Source organism: Coregonus clupeaformis, chromosome 1 (genome assembly GCF_020615455.1).
Source record: "Coregonus clupeaformis isolate EN_2021a chromosome 1, ASM2061545v1, whole genome shotgun sequence".
Lineage (NCBI taxonomy): Eukaryota > Metazoa > Chordata > Actinopteri > Salmoniformes > Salmonidae > Coregonus > Coregonus clupeaformis.
The window spans coordinates 67,298,869-67,316,013 of NC_059192.1; the positions used below are offsets into that span (position 1 = coordinate 67,298,869).

At 40.8% G+C, this 17,145-nt stretch overlaps 1 protein-coding gene across 2 annotated transcripts in view; it reads right to left on the bottom strand.

Annotated features, from left to right (window-relative positions):
• The window catches only part of taok2b (TAO kinase 2b), a 71,657-nt gene extending 54,760 nt beyond the window's left edge, over positions 1–16,897 (bottom strand). For both annotated transcript variants that reach the window (XM_041884656.2, XM_041884649.2), the window contains exon 1: positions 16,444–16,897. The gene's annotated coding sequence lies outside the window, so the exon portion shown is untranslated. The remainder of the gene's footprint in view (positions 1–16,443) is intronic.
• Positions 16,898–17,145: the final 248 nt, after the last annotated feature.

A 17,145-nucleotide genomic window follows, 5' to 3' on the forward strand; every position in this document is an offset into this window, starting at 1 on the left:
TGCTGCATTGTGCCCTTCTCCCTGAGTGTGCTGCGCAATCCGAAGCATCTCTCACTCACACAGCTCTCCATCACGTGATCGGGTCTTTCGCACAGGCTACAAGTTAAGACAGACACAGCAGGGACGCAACTGCGCGCGTCCTTATCCAATTCCGAGGTGCATATTGAAGATTTTGGAAGAACTGTCCACATTTACTTTTCGTCAGCCAACAAGATGAGTAGGCCTAACGAACAGCAAAAGCACTAGCCTACGTCAATCTACTATACCCCATAGTACAAAAGTCGACCTATTCTGTGCGAGAAATAAATATTCCCAACAGTCTGGGACAGTTGTGGGATGCGATAGAGCCCAAATTAATACAACCACTAGCATCCAAAAACCTTTTTTATGCAATGTGGCTGACGCAACAGATCAGAACGTTTAGCTTAAAATGTTGATAAACTATTAGGCTATTTCGTCACATTATAAGCGCAGCAATGCGCACATGGTAGCAGCATATGGTAATAGGCTATAAGCGCGAATGTTCCATTAGCAGAAAACAACATTTTCAAAAGTGACTGCAAATGCAATTATGCATGTACTACTTTTATTATAAAAGGTGCATTTTTATGGTGAAAATTGATCTTCCCCAAATTTGAAACTCACACGCTTCTTATATATGCCAGTTAGGCACTACACCCCTTATAAAGCAGATTCATGTGCTTCAAAAAAGGAATTGTTTCTTATGCTGGGTATCATTCACAAGTGATAATATATAATTTACAAGTGATAGGCTAATATTGTCACCCATCAGCATATTCTTGATTTAATCTAGTCTTTATACAGTTGAAGTCGGAAGTTTACATACACTTAGGTTGGAGTCATTAAAACTCGTTATTCAACCACTCCACAAATTTCTTGTTAACAAACTATAGTTTTGGCAAGTCGGTTAAGACATTACTTTTTGTATGACACAAGTAATCTTTCCAACAATTGTTTACAGACAGATTATTTCACTTATAATTCACTGTATCACAATTCCAGTGGGTCAGAAGTTTACATACACTAAGTTGACTGTGCCTTTAAACAGCTTGGAAAATTCCAGAAAATGATGTCATGGCTTTAGAAGCTCCTGATAGGCTAATTGACATAATTTGAGTCAATTGGAGGTGTACCTGTGGATGCATTTCAAGGCCTACCTTCAAACTCAGTGCCTCTTTGCTTGACATCATTGGAAAATCCAAAGAAATCAGCCAAGACCTCAGAAAAAAATGTGTAGTATGGTTCTTCCTTGGGAGCAATTTCCAAACGCCTGAAGGTACCACGTTCATCTGTACAAACAATAGTACGCAAGTATAAACACCATGGGACCACACAGCCGTCATACCGCTCAGGAAGGAGACGCGTTCTGTCTCCTAGAGGTGAACGTACCTCGGTGCGAAAAATGCAAATCAATCCCAGAACAACAGCAAAGGACCTTGTGAAGATGCTGGAGGAAACAGGTACAAAAGTATCTATATCCACAGTAAACCGAGTCCTATATCGACATAACCTGAAAGGCCGCTCAGCAAGGAAGCAGCCACTGCTCCAAAACCACCATAAAAAAGCCTGGACTGGTGCACTTAGCAAAATAGATGGCATCATGAGGAAGGAAAATTATTTGGATATATTGAATCAACATCTCTAGACATCAGTCAGGAAGTTAAAGCTTGGTCGCAAATGGGTCTTCCAAATGGACAATGACCCCAAGCATACTTCCAAAGTTGTGGCAAAATGGCTTAAGGACAACAAAGTCAAGGTATTGGAGTGGCCATCACAAAGCCCTGACCTCAATCCTATAGAAAATGTGTGGGCAGAACTGAAAAAGCATGTGAGAGCAAGGAGGCCTACAAACCTGACTCAGTTACATCAGCTCTGTCAGGAGGAATGGGCCAACATTCACCCAACTTATTGTGGGAAGCTTGTGGAAGGCTACCCAAAACATTTGACCCAAGTTAAACAATTTAAAGGCAATGCTACCAAACACTAATTGAGTGTATGTAAACTTCTGACCCACTGGGAATGTGATGAAAGAAAGAAAAGCTGAAATAAATCATTCTCTCTACTATTATTCTGACATTTCACATTCTTAAAATAAAGTGGTGATCCTAACTGACCTAAGACAGGGAATTTTTACTAGGATTAAATGTCAGGAATTGTGAAAAACTGAGTTTAAATGTATTTGGCTAAGGTATATGTAAACTTCCGACTTCAACTGTATATACACTAAATAATATATGTGTGACATTTGCTTTGATTTAGAATGTACTATTATCATGCACCTGTATCGAAACAGGGGCAGCGGGAAAAAAAGACGTCATCTATGCACTTAAATAGCGAATGGAGGACACTTTTCCAGTGGTTCATTTTCATGCCAGGCAGGTAGGCTATACTCCTGTTGTAAATATAAGCAATGTGCTTAATATTAGGAAAGTTGAGAAATAAATATAGTAGGCCTAGCCTATTGAAAGCTGATGGGATCTTCTTTTTAGTAGAGGCAATCACTCTGTTTTCTTGCGCGGTTGCATTGCCTATAAAAATGTTGCGCAACATCACATTTATATTTAAGTCATTTAGCAGACGCTCTTATCCAGAGCGACTTACAGTTAGTGAGTGCATAAAGTTTTCATACTGGCCCCATCGTGGGAATCGAACCAACAACCCTGGCGTTGCAAGCCCCATGCTCTACCAACTGAGCTACAGGTGGCCTATTCACACCCCTTGACTTTTTCCACATTTGTTGTGAATAAAACATTTGATTAAATTGAGATTGTGTCACTGTCCTACACACAATACCCCACAATGTCAAAGTGGATTTATGATTTGTGAAATGTTATTAAAAATAAAAAGCTTAAATGTCTTGAGTAATTTAATATTCAACCCCTTGGTTATGGCAAGCCTAAATAAGTTCAGAAGTAAAAGTTTGCTCAGCAAGTTACATAATACGGCAAAAGAAATGTGACAAAGCAATTAACTTTTTGTCCTGAATACAAAGTGTTATGTTCTGGCCAAATTCAATACAACACATTACTGAGTACCACTCTCCATATTTTCAAGCATTGTGGTGACTGCATCATGTTATGGGTATGCTTGTAATTGTTAAGGACTAGAGTGTTTTTCAGGATAAAAAATTAAACGGAATGGAGCTAAGCACCGGCAAAATCCTAGAGGAAAACCTACTTCAGTCTGCTTTCCACCAGACACCGGGAGATTAATTTACCTTTCAGCAGGACAATAACCTTAAACACAAGCCGAAATCTACACTGGAGTTGCTTACCAAGAGGACAGTGAATGTTCCCGAGCGGCCGAGTTACAGTTTTGACTTAAATCTGCTTGAAAATCAATGGAAAGACCTGAAAATGGTTGTCTACCAATGACCAACAACCAATTTGACAGAGCTTGAATAATTGTTTTAATAAAATGGGCAAATGTTGCACAATCCAGGTGTGGAAAGCCCCCTGTAGCTCAGTTGGTAGAGCATGGCGCTTGCAACGCCAGGGTTGTGGGTTCGTTTCCCACGGGGGGCCAGTATGAAAATGTATGCACTCACTAACTGTAAGTCGCTCTGGATAAGAGCGTCTGCTAAATGACTTAAATGGAAATGGAAAGCTCTTAAGAGACTTTTCCAGAAACACTCACAGCTGCAATTGCTGCCAAAGGTGTTTCTAACATGTACTGACTCAGGGGGTTGAACACTATTCTAATCAAGAGTGTCTTATTTTTCATATTTATTTTTTACAAATGTTAGAATTTTTCTTCCACTTTGACATTCGATTATTTTCTGTACATCATTGACAAAAAATGACAATTAAATCCATTTTAATCCCACTTTGTAACAACAAATTGTGGAAAAAGTCAAGGGGTGTGAACTTTCTGAAGGCACTGTAAGTAACTAGATGGCTAGAAGGCCTGCATGCATTGAACTTAAGCATTTTCTCAATTGTTACACCATAAATCGTACATACATAGCAGTTGCAGCTTTCTTTTACTCCTCCCCGTTTTTCAATAACTATTTATCGGTCTCATGTCACTGATAAACATAGCACTATAAAAGGGACTGTCAGCAAAAATTACTGTAATGTGGCGATGAATTGAAGGCAGTCCAACACGGAAGTCTCTATGTTCCCTATAAAAAGGAGAAGTCTAGCTGGCTAGCTAACAAGATTCAGTGCCTTCAGAAAGTATTCATACCCCTTGACTCATTCCACCATTGTTGTGTAAATAAATAAATACAAATCACCCATCTACACACAATACCCCATAATGACAGTGAAAACATGTTTTAATTAGTTTTTGCACATTTATTGAAAATCAAATACAGAAATAATTTACATACACTCCCAGTCAAAAGTTGACACCTACTGATTCAAGGTTCTTCATTTTTACTTTTTTCTACATTGTAGAATAATAGTGAAGACATCAAAACTATGAAATATAACACATGGAATCATGTAACCAAAGAAAGTGTTAAATCAAAATATATTCTATATTTGAGATTCTTCAAAGTAGCCACCCTTTGCCTTGATGACAGTTTTGCGCACACTTGGCATTCTCTCAACCAGCTTCATGAGGTAGTCACCTGGAATGCATTTCAATTAACAGGTGTGCCTTGTTAATTTGTGGAATTTCTTTCCTTCTTAATGCGTTTGAGCCAATCAGTTGTGTTGTGACAAGGTAGGGTTGGTATACAGAAGACAGCCCTATTTGGTAAAAGACCAAGTCCATATTATGTCAAGAACAGCTCAAATAAGCAAAGAGAAACGACAGTCCATCATTACTTTAAGAAATGAAGCTCAGTCAATACAGACATTTTCAAGAACTTTGAAAGTTTCTTCAAGTGCAGTCGCAAAAACCATCAAGCGCTATGATGAAACTGGCTCTCATGAGGACTGCCACAGGAAAGGAAGACCCAGAGTTACCTCTGCTGCAGAGGATAAGTTCATTAGAGTTACCAGCATCAGAAATCGGCAATTAACTGCACTTCAAATTGCAGCCCAAATAAATGCTTCACAGAGTTCAAGTAACAGACACATGTCAACATCAACCATTCAGAGGAGACTGCGTGAATCAGGCCTTCATGGTCGATATTGCGGCAAAGAACCCACTACTAAAAGGACACCAATAAGAAGTAGAGACTTGCTTGGGCCAAGAAACATGAGCAATGGACATTAGACCGGTGTGTCTTTGTGAGACGCAGAGTAGGTGAACAGATGATCTCTGCATGTGTGGTTCCCACCGCGAAGCATGGAGGAGGAGATGTGATGGTGTGGGGGTGCTTTGCTGGTGACAGTGTGTGATTTATTTAGAATTCAAGGCACACTTAACCAGCATGTCTACCACAGCATTCTGTAGCGATACGCCACCTCCAGGCTGTGTAAGGGCTACTTGACCAAGAAGGAGAATGATGAGTGCTGCATCAGATGACCCGGCCTCCACAATCACCCGACCTCAACCCAATTGAGATGGTTTGGGATGAGTTGGACTGCAGAGTGAAGGAAAAGCAGCCAACAAGTGCTCAGCATATGTGGGAACTCCTTCAAGACTGTTGGAAAAGCATTCCAGGTGACTACCTCATGAAGCTGGTTGAGAGTATGCCAAGAATGTGCAAAGCTGTCATCAAGACAAAGGGTGGCTACTTGGAAAGATATAAAATATATTTTGATTTGTTTAACACTTTTTTGGTTACTACATGATTCCATACGTGTTATTTCATAGTTTTGATGTCTTCACTATTATTCTACAATGTAGAAAATAGTACAAATAAAGAAAAACCCTTGAAATGTGCCCAAACATTTGACTGGTACTGTAAGTATTCACACCCCTGAGTAAATACATGTTAGAATCACCTTTGGCAGCTGTGAGTCTTTCTGGTTAAGTCTCTAAGAGCTTTTGCTCTTTTGCTCATTTATTATTTTCAATTCTTAAAGCTCTGTTAAGTTGGTTGTTTATCATTGCTTGACAGCCATTTTCAAGTCTTGCCATAGATTTAAGCCAATTTAAGTCAAAACTGTACCTAGGCCACTCGGGAACATTCAATGTCGTCTTGGTAAGCAACTCGAGAATATTTGGCCTCATCTTTTAGGTTATTGTCCTGCTGTAAGGATAATTTGTCTCCTAGTGTCTGTTGGAAACCAGGTTTTCCTCAAGAATTTTGCCTGTGCTTAGCTCTATTCAGTTTCTTTTTATCCTAAACCCCAGTTCTTGCCAATGACAAGCATACCCATCATAACATGATGCAGCCACCACCATGCTTGAAAATATGAAGAGTGCCCCAAACACAATTCAGGACTAAGTTAATTTCTTTGCCACATTTGTTGCAGTTTTAGTTTAGTGCCTTATTGCAAACAGGATGCATATTTTTTATTCTTTATAGACTTCCTTCTTTTCACTCTGTCATTAAGGTTAGTATTGTGGAATGACTAAAACGTTATTGATCTATCCTCAGTTCTATCACAGCCATTAAACTAACTGTTTAAAAAAAAGTCCAATGGCCTCATGGTGAATCCCTGAGCGGTTTCCTTCCTCTCTGGCAACTGAGTTAGGAAGGACACCTGTATCTTTGTAGTGACTGGGTGTATTGATATACCATCCAAAGTGTACCTAATCATTTCAACATGCTCAAAGGGATATTCAATGTCTGATTTTTATTTACCCATCTACCAATAGGTGCCCTTCTTTGCGAGGCATTGGACAACCTCCCTGGTCTTTGTGGTTGAATCTGTGTTTGAAATTCACTGCTCGACTGCGGGACCTTACAGATAATTGTATGTGTCCATGCAACTTATTAAGCACATTCTTAGACATTTCAGCTTTGCATTTGTAATTAATTTGTAAAAAAATATCTAAAAACATAATTCCACTTTGACATTATGGGGTAGTGTGTAGGCCAGTGACAAAATCTAAATTTAAATCAATTTTAAGTTCAAGCTGTAACACAACAAAATGTGGAAAAAGTCAAGGGGTGTGAATACTTTGAAGGCACTGTAGCTAGCCTAATTACATTTCAAGTCCATAGGTAGCTAGAGTTTATATTTTGTTATCATAAATACACACAATGGCGATAGCTGGCCCCATTGAAGGAGCAAATGAAATGGGTCTAACGTTACCCATTAACAAGTAATTTGACTTGTGCATTGGTGGTGCGCATAATAACAATCTCTGTATGATAGTAACCAACACTAGCTAGTTAGCTAACCTGCCACAGCTAGCTAGATAGTGTTAGCTAGCTAATAAATATTGTTGGTATTTCCAGCTGAGGGATTGCTTTGCACTTGGCTGGTAAATTAGGATCTCTGGCCAACTAAAGTTTGCTAGCTAGCTACAGAGAAATGCAATACAATCCTGATCGCAAGTCCTAGCTTCTAGCCATCTGACCCAATCACATGTAAATAGATGCTAACTAGCTCACTTAGATGGCTCTCTGGCTCGATAACAGATCACTCGACAGCAGCCAGAGGGCAGCAAGATAACTCAGCTGCGAGCTAGCTAGCTTCTTCTTCGACGCAACAGCCCTAGGTAGGCCTACTTAAACATTGGAGCATTAATGTTAGTAACTTTGTGTTTATGGTGAAAATGCAATTTAAAAAATTCTGATTTAGCCTAGATAATTTTGTGTTTCCTTCCCTTACAATCAAGGAATAGTATGCCTGTACAGTGCCTTCGGAAAGTATTCAGACCCCTTGACTTTTTCCACATTTTGTTACGTTACAGCCTTATTCTAAAATTGATTACATTTGTTTTTTTTCATCAATCTACACACAATACCCCATAATGACAAAGCAAAAACAGGTTTTAAATTATTTTCACATTTATAAAAAAGTTTAATTAAATTACATCTACATAAGTATTCAGACCCTTTACTCAGTACTGTGTTGAAACACCTTTGGCAGCGATTACAACCTCGAGTCTTCTTGGGTATGACGCTACAAGCTTGGCACACCTGTATTTGGGGAGTTTCTCCCATTCTTCTCTGCAGATCGTCTCAAGCTCTGTCAGGTTGGATGGGGAGCGTCGCTGCACAGATATTTCCAGGTCTCTCCAGAGATGTTCGATCAGGTTAAAGTCCGGGCTCTGGCTAGGCCACTCAAGGACATTCAGATAATTTTCCCGAGGCCACTGCTGCGTTGTTTTGGCTGTGTGCTTAGGGTCGTTGTCCTGTCGGAAGGTGAACCTTCGACCCCAGTCTGAGGTCCTGAGTGCTCTGGAGCAGGTTTTCTTCAAGGATCTCTCTGTACTTTGCTCCGTTCATCTTTCCCTCGATCCTGGCTAGTCTCCCACAGCATGATCCTGCCATCACCATGCTTCACAGTAGGGATGGTGCCAGGTTTCCTCCAGACGTGACGCTTGGCATTCAGGCCAAAGAGTACAACCTTGTTTCATCAGACCAGAACATTTCGTTTCTCATGGTCCGAGAGTCCTTTAGGTGCCTTTTGGCAAACTCCAAGCGGGCTGTCATGTGCCTTTTAGTGAGGAGTGGCTTCCGTCTGGCCACTACCATAAAGGCCTGATTGGTGAGTGCTGCAGAGATGGTTGTCCTTCTTGAAGGTTCTCCCATCTCCACAGAGGAACTCTGGAGCTCTGTCAGTGACCAACGGGTTCTTGGTCACCTCCTTGACCAAGGCCCCTCTCCCCCGATTGCTCAGGGGGAGAAGGCGGCCAGCTCTAGGAAGAGTCTTGGTGGTTCCAAACTTCTTCCAATTAAGAATGGTGGAGGCCACTGTGTTCTTGGGGACCTTAAATGCTGCAGAATTTTTTTGGTACCCTTCCCCAGATCTGTGCCTCAACACAATCCTGTCTCGATTCGGATCTCTACGGACAATTCCTTCGACCTCATAGCTTGGTTTTTGCTCTGACATGCACTGTCAACTGTGGGATCTTATATAGACAGGTGTGTGCCTTTCCAAATCATGTCCAATCAATTTAAATTTACCACAGGTGGACTCCAAGTTGTAGAAACATCAAGGATGATCAATGGAAACAGGATGCACCGGAGCTCAATTACGAGTCTCATAGCAAAGGGTCTCAATACTTATGTAAATAAGGTATTTTTTTCATTTTAATTTTTTTCCCATTTCTAAAAACCTGTTTTTGCTTCGCCATCATGGGGTATTATTGTGTGTAGATTGAGGGGGGGAAATTATTCAAACCATTTTAGAATAAGGCTGTAACGTAACAAAATGTGGGGAAGGGGTCTGAATACTTTGGAATGCACTGTAACTCAATGCACTGCTTTTAAATGGAAAAATCGTTCTTTAGGGCCCAATTTCTGTAATTAATTTTTTTGGATTAATCGCGATTAACTAAAGCCATTAACTCAATTATTTTAATCGTTTGACAGCCCTAATGTTATTTTAAGACAACACTACTACGGCACTCAATCGTGAATGATAGTTCAAGTTTTACTGGTGAAACGTCATTGCAGCATCTGCATTCCAACCATTTGAGCTCAATCAGTTTCATGGGGATATGCATTTAGATCTTGAGTTATACAGAGTTGTTTTGAATGATGTACAGTGAACAATTTTTTTGAGCAGATGGTGTTAAAACTGTAGCATAGCTGCTGTATTTTTTCCTAGTGGCCTGTGCTGAGTTTTGGCCACATGAGAAAAATGCAGTAACGTTAAACTATGCTATTATATTCGGTTCTGTTATGTAGAAGACTATCATTACGTGATCTTGCAGACTGATTCAGCTTTGATCTAACTTTATTAAACGACTAAGATTCGCCTGAGTAGCCTGTTCTCTATGCGTAAAGTGGATAATATACACATGCGCAGAACGTGATCCACACATGCGCAGAAGCGTCGGGATCCGCAGCCACTCATTTAAGAGCAACTGAACGCAGCGATTCCGCATGTGTTTCTCTGTCGGTCATTAAGAAAGAAGACTTCAGGCTTGGGGGTGTGGTTCGATGTGGCAGTTATTGATGCTTGTTCCCCATGAGACACTATAGCAACAGACCCAGTATTACTTCCTCAAAATAGTCAGAATGAATCTAAGATAACTCAAGAAATCTGTAATTAACTTTGATGTTTTTGCTGAGGTTTTAGTTAGTGATGGGGGCGAATATTTTTATTTATTTAGACGTTATATCGTATCGATAATATCACTATTTTTGCGCTAGTTGACTGTGCCTGCACCAAACTCAAGTTTAAGGGAGACAATTTATTTACAGGACTTTTATTTCCATGACTGATCAAAACTAGTTCTCATGGCTCTCTTGTCCCTATGCAGCACACATTTGGTGATCAATGTTTGGAAGACCGAATCGCAATACATATAGAATCATGAGAATCGCAATATATATCGTATCGGCTACCTAAATATCTTGATAATATTGTGTTGTGAGGTCCCTGGCAACTCCTAGCCCTAGTTTTAGTTGGGCAATGTTACATCTTGCTGAGGTGTTTGGTTCAATATTTCGCAAGTAAAAAAATGTCTTATGTAAACAAAGTCAGGGTTGTAATTATTAGCCAAACAGTAAAATGTGAGTTTCTATTGGACAAATTCAGGTAGGTCCCTCCCTCTGTAGTAGGATTGGATAGAGCGCAATCATAGGCGCCCACTTAAAAAAAAAAAGGGGTGCAAACGTATGTTTCTGCGCCCCCACTTTTTTACCAGAAAATTATCATGATCCATTGGGTAATTTGTCATTTTCAATGATTAGTAATGTTTTGAGCTAGTATGTATTAACATGGATATGTCCATTTTATATATGATATAATAATTAACAGACTGCATTTTGCACCCCGTCCCCCCCGTCACCTCAAGATGAATGGTTTTGACCACAAACGTTTTGCTTCGCTCCCGCGTGCCACAGTTTTAGTTCAGGGCAGTTAGAAAGCACTAGTTGCACCACTGGTGTATAAAATTAAAAGGCATCTGCAAAATAAACGTGTTTATCTATTTTGTTGTGCTGTTACTTGTATTGTTTCAGTTAAAATGTTTTCATTCAGTTAAAAGTAACAGTCCTGGGTGAGCCCCATATGCGAGCGCACCGTTGCCGCTTTGCAGTTACAATGAAGCCAAGCTGTGTATGTATGCGCCTATCCGCCAAATGAAAAAGCACAGGATAATCTTGATAAAACAAACAGCTCTGCTTGGCTTGGCAAGTAATAGACAAAATAAGAAATTTCTACCCTCTTTGCATCAAATATGTATGCTGCTGAGACAAGATAATTTTTAACATTTTCATGGTGACAGTGCTTCAAACAACTGTGCCATAAAAAGTCCATGTTGGAAGAAAAGTGGAATTGTCAATGAATGTGCTTGCTGAGAATACACTTCTGTTATTCCTCATACTTTCCATTATTATTCTGTTTCTTCACGATTTGTTGTCAAATATGTAGCCTACTCACTGTGGTCGTTGTTCAAAATGACAAAATAATTGGAAAATAATTGATAGTAGTCTAGTCCTGTAACTGCAGGCTACAGATTTGTTCAAATGTAAACCCCTTCATTTTCTATCATCTTAAAAAGGCAAGATTCTCAAGGTAGGCTACAGTATAATTATTTTTGTTTTTAACTGTGTGGTTTTAAGAATGAAAACGCAATGATATTATGTATGCAGTGCTGTTCTTTGTTTATATTTATCATATTACGCCTACACAAAAACTAAAAAAAATGTGTTGCATGAAGTAACCTTTATAAAAGAATGGTTGGAGACCCCTGCTCTAGCCCAAACTGTTCAAATATGACCAATATTACTGGAGCTACATTTTATTATTTCTATTAAAGATTCTGGGCCGCAATTTATGGATATATATAGCTGCCAAAAATGCAAATTTGATAATGATAAATTAATAATCTGTTGGCAATATTATTTTTATGTGAACATAATCAATGACCAAATTGAAATGCAAAGTTTGCATTTAAGTTGACAGTTCAATGCCCCTCCAGATAACACTGCCATATTGAGAAAGATAAATCAAGGTTCACATTTGTAATTGTACTACATTATTGTGATTGCATTATTTGTGACAAAAAGATAAACTCAATGTGCAATTTAACACTGCTTTTTATTAAATTCTAATTCTATTGGGTAAAACAATATTATACTCCCATTTTTATTTCATTTCCTCATTGTCATGCGTTATCCTGGCCACATTAACAGTTTGGCCTATCAATCGATCACTGTTGGTGGGATTGTCAGGGAAGGGATGTTTGAGTCACAGGGTTGGTAGGTTTCAGACCTGTCAATTAATTATTGGGGGTGGGATTTTCAAGGAAGGGAGTAGATTAGTAATATTGTCATTAAAACTATTTTTTCAAAATAATTTGTGGCAAAGCCTAAGAACAATAGTTGTGTTCTGTTCATAAATATGGATTACTCCTGTTAAGAAGCGTAGAATTGCAGGAAAATTGTTTTAAAAATGCACAACTGTTATGGAGGAGGTCCCCCAGACCCCCCCTCCGAGGCTTTTACACCCCCACTTCCAGACAAAGTTAGGCGCCCATTAGCACAATAACCGCAGCTGTGTATCCCATGTTAGTGGGCAAGGGAGAAATCAAAACCCAACCCTCAAGTAAGTCATGATGAACTCACTTAAAAAAACTCAGTTTTGGACAAGACTGACTTTATGAACAAAATTATCCTATTTACACTTGCAGGGGTTAACCTGCAGTCAATTTTGAAACCATTATAAATGTTTCTGACTAATATCGATGCCACATAGGCCGTTTTCTATCAGAGAAGTTGTTTATTGCCTTCAGTTGTGCTTTAACATCCAAACGTACGCGTTGCAGTTTTAAGACGGAATAAATCTCTCTCCGGGAAGCAGAAGGGCGGAGGTGCGGGTTTCATGATTAACGACTCATGGTGTAATTGTAGTAACATACAGGAACTCGAGTCCTTCCGTTCACCCGACCTAGAATATCTCACAATCAAATGCCGACCGTATTATCTCCAAAGAAAATGTTATTCGGTTTTAGTCACGGCCATGTATATCCCCCCTCAAGCCGATACCACGACGGCCCTCAAAGAACTTCACTGGACCTTATGCAAACTGGAAACCACATATCCTGAGGCTGCATTTATTGTAGCCGGGGATTTTAACAAAGCAAATTTGAGGACTAGGCTGCTGAAGTTCTATCAACATATCGACTGTTGTACTCGCGCTGCCAAAATCCTCAACCATTGCTATTCGAACTTCCGGGATGGTTATAAGGCCCTCCCCCGCCCTCCTTTAGGCAAATCTGACCACGACTCCATTTTGCTTCTCACCTTCCTATAGGCAGAAACTCAAACAGGAAGTACCCGTGCTAAGGACTATTCAACGCTGGTCTGACCAATCGGAATCCATGCTTCAAGATTGTTTTGATCACGCGGACTGGGATATGTTCCGGGTAGCTTCCGAAAATAATTTAAACGAATACACTGAAACGGTGACTGAGTTTATCAGGAAGTGTGTATAGGTGATGTTGTGCCCACTGTGACAATTAAAACCTACCCTAACCAGAAACCGTGGATAGATGGCAGCATTCGCACAAATCTGAAAGCGCGAACCACCGCATTCAACCATGGCAAGGTGACTGGGAATATGGCAGAATACAAACAGTGTAGCTACTAAAGTGGAGTCGCAATTCAACTGCTCAGACACGAGACGTATGTGGCAGGGTCTACAGACAATCACGGACTACAAAAGGAAAACCAGCCAAGTCGCCAACACCGACGTCTCGATTCAAGACAAGCTAAACATCTTCTTCACCCGCTTTGAGGATAACACAGTGCCACTGACGAGGCCCACTACCAAGGACTATGGCCTCTCCTTCTCAATGGCCGATGTGATTAAGACATTTAAGCATGTTAACCCCCGCAAGGCTGCCGGCCCAGACGGCATCCCTTGCCGCGTCCTCAGAGCATGCGCAGACCAGCTGGCTGGTGTGTTTATGGACATATTCAATCTCTCCCTTTCCCAGTCTGCTGTTCCCACATGCTTCAAGATGGCCACCATTGTTCCTGTACCCAAGAAAGCAAAGGTAACTGAACTAAATGACTATCACCCTGTAGCACTCACCTCTGTCATCATGAAGTGCTTTGAGAGACTAGTCAAGGATCATATCACCATCACAGTGTGGTGAAGAAGGTGCAACAGATCCTCTTCAACCTTAGGAGGTCATCTGTAGCTCAGCTGGTAGAGCACGGTGCTTGTAACGCCAGGGTAGTGGGTTCGATCCCCGGGACCACCCATACACAAAAATGTATGCATGCATGACTGTAAGTCGCTTTGGATAAAAGCGTCTGCTATATGGCATTATTATTATTAATATTAATGACGAGATCGCCTACAGGGAGGAGGTGAGGGCTCTGAGAGTGTGGTGCCAGGAAAATAACCTCTCACTCAACATCAACAAAACAAAGGAGATGATCGTGGACTTCAGGAAATAGTAGAGGGTGCACCCCCCTATCCACATCGACGGGACCGCAGTGGAGAAGGTGGAAAGCAGGTGGAAAGTTCCTTGGCGTACACATCACCGACAAACTGAAATGGTCCACCCACGCAGACAGTGTGGTGAAAAAGGTGCAACAGAGCCTCTTCAACCTTAGGAGGCTGAACCTTACCTCTATACCAGGCGGTGTCAGAGGAAGGCCCTCAAAATTGTCAAAGAATCCAGCCACCCTAGTCATAGACTGTTCTCTCTGCTACCGCACGGCAAGCGGTACCGGAGTGCCAAGTCTAGGTCCAAAAGACTTCTCAACAGCTTCTACCCCCAAGCCATAAGACTCCTGAACAGCTAATCATGGCTACCCTGACTATTTGCACTGCCCCCCCACCCCATCCTTTTTACGCTGCTGCTACTCTGTTAATTATTTATGCATAGTCACTTTAACTCTACCCACATGTACATATTACTTCAACTACCTCAACTAGCCGGTGCCCCCGCACATTGACTCTGCACCGGTACCCCCCTGTATATATAGCCTCCCTACTGTTATTTTATTTTACTTCTGCTCTTTTTTTCTCAACACTTATTTTGTTGTTGTTTTATTTTTACTTTTTTTGTTAAAAATAAATGCACTGTTGGTTAAGGGCTGTAAGTAAGCATTTCACTGTAATGTCTGCACCTGTTGTATTCGGCGCATGTGACCAATAAAATTTGATTTGATTTGAAGAAATTCGGCTTGGCACCTAAAACCCTCACAAACTTCTACAGATGCACAATTGAGAGCATTCTGTCAGGCTGTATCAACGCCTGGTACGGCAACTGCACCGTCCGCAACCGCAGGGCTCTCCAGAGGGTGGTGCGGTCTGCCGAACGCATTACCGGGGCCAACTACCCACCCTCCAAGACACCTACAGCACCTTATGTCACAGGAAGGCCAAAAAGATCATCAAGGACATCAACCACCCGAGCCACTGCCTGTTCACCCAGCTATCATCCAGAAGGCGAGGTCAGTATAGGTGCATCAAAGCTGGGACCGAGAGAGTGAAAAACAGCTTCTATCTCAAGGCCATCAGACTGTTAAATAGCGATCACTAGCACATTAGAGGCTGCTGCTGCCTATTGAAATCACTGGCCACTTTAAGAAATGGAACACTAGTCACTTTAATAATGTTTACATATCTTGCACTACTCATCTCATATGTATACACTGAATTCTATTCTATTGTGTCATTGCTTGTCCATATATGTATATATTCTTAAATCCCATTCCTTACTAGTTTTGTGTGTATTGGGTATATGTTGTGAAATTGTTAGATATTACTTGTTAGATATTACTGCACTGTCGGAGCTAGAAGCACAAGCATTTCGCTACACCCGCTATAACATCTGCTAAACACTTGTATGTGACAAATAACATTTTATTTTATTTTGATTTGATTTAACACTCAGTGGAGGAGAGCAACATTATAACTACATTTTGCCTCCCCAAAGAAATACAACACCGAATTGCAAAAAAAAGGGGGGTAATTTGTTCGCTATTGTCAGCTGATTCAGAGTGCCATTTGTATCAATGCAAGTTCCGTTGAAGATGTATTGACGAGCAAAGTCTGAATCTTTAATTAAGCAATAAGGCCCGAGGTGGTGTGGTGTATTGCCAATATACCATGGCTAAGGGCTGTTCTTAAGCCTGTCGCAACGCAGAGTGCCTGGATACAGCACTTAGCCATGGTATATTGGCCATATACCACAAACCCCCGAGGTGCCTTACTGCTATTATAAACTGCTTACCAACGTAATTAGAGCAGTAAAAATACGTTGTCATACCCGTGGTATACGGTTTGATATACCACGGCTGTCAGCCAATCAGCATTCAGTGTTTGAACCACACAGTTTATAATATAAAGTATACCGCTGGGTACTTGTATTAGGCGAAATGGCTGTTGTTGGCATTGCTAGCTTATATTTGCTCCAGTGCCAATGAACGACATCATTTGCGAGGTTGCTAGCAAGCTAACGTTAGCCTTATATGACATGTCTTACCGTGGCTTTGGGGATCCACTGTAGCTAGCTGGAGAGCTAGCTAGCTGGCCTGGTATGGAAAATATTGGTCGCTCTTCTAACGTTACCTCTTCCGCTCTATTCAACACGAGCGAGCCACATTGTTTTCATTGATACTCCATTCCATTCTTCACAAATGATTTAGCTAGCATTAGCTATGGCAGTCAATCAAAATGCTAACGAGCTGGTCTTCTCAGCAGCAACCAGCAGATTACAACTGGGAAACAGTTAATCAATTTAAAGCAGACCCGGTATTTCCACTCGCCTGCTCCACTCTCGACCATATTTTATCATTACATAAATGTTTTTCATAATTTTTTGTCCTTTTTTTTTTTTACCCTTTCTGTCTCATTCGTTTTTTGTTCAGAACTTCATGATGGCGGAGTGGGGCGGCAGCCAACCGGAAACCGGAAGAGAAATAAAATAATTTATTAAAGGACTTCTTCTACGATGCAAAGGGACTAATGCCACGTTCATTTGCTAGTCAGCACTCGGAAACTAGGAAATGTCCGACTTGCTAACGGATTGTACGCGGCACGTGTTTATCTACAACCTATTAGCAAGTCGGATATGTCCGAGTTTCCTAGTTCCGACTAGGACCTGAACGTGGCATAATTACCTGATTTGGACACTGATGCATGCTCCTGTAGCTCAGGGGGTATTCTACATAAAGAGGTCACAAGA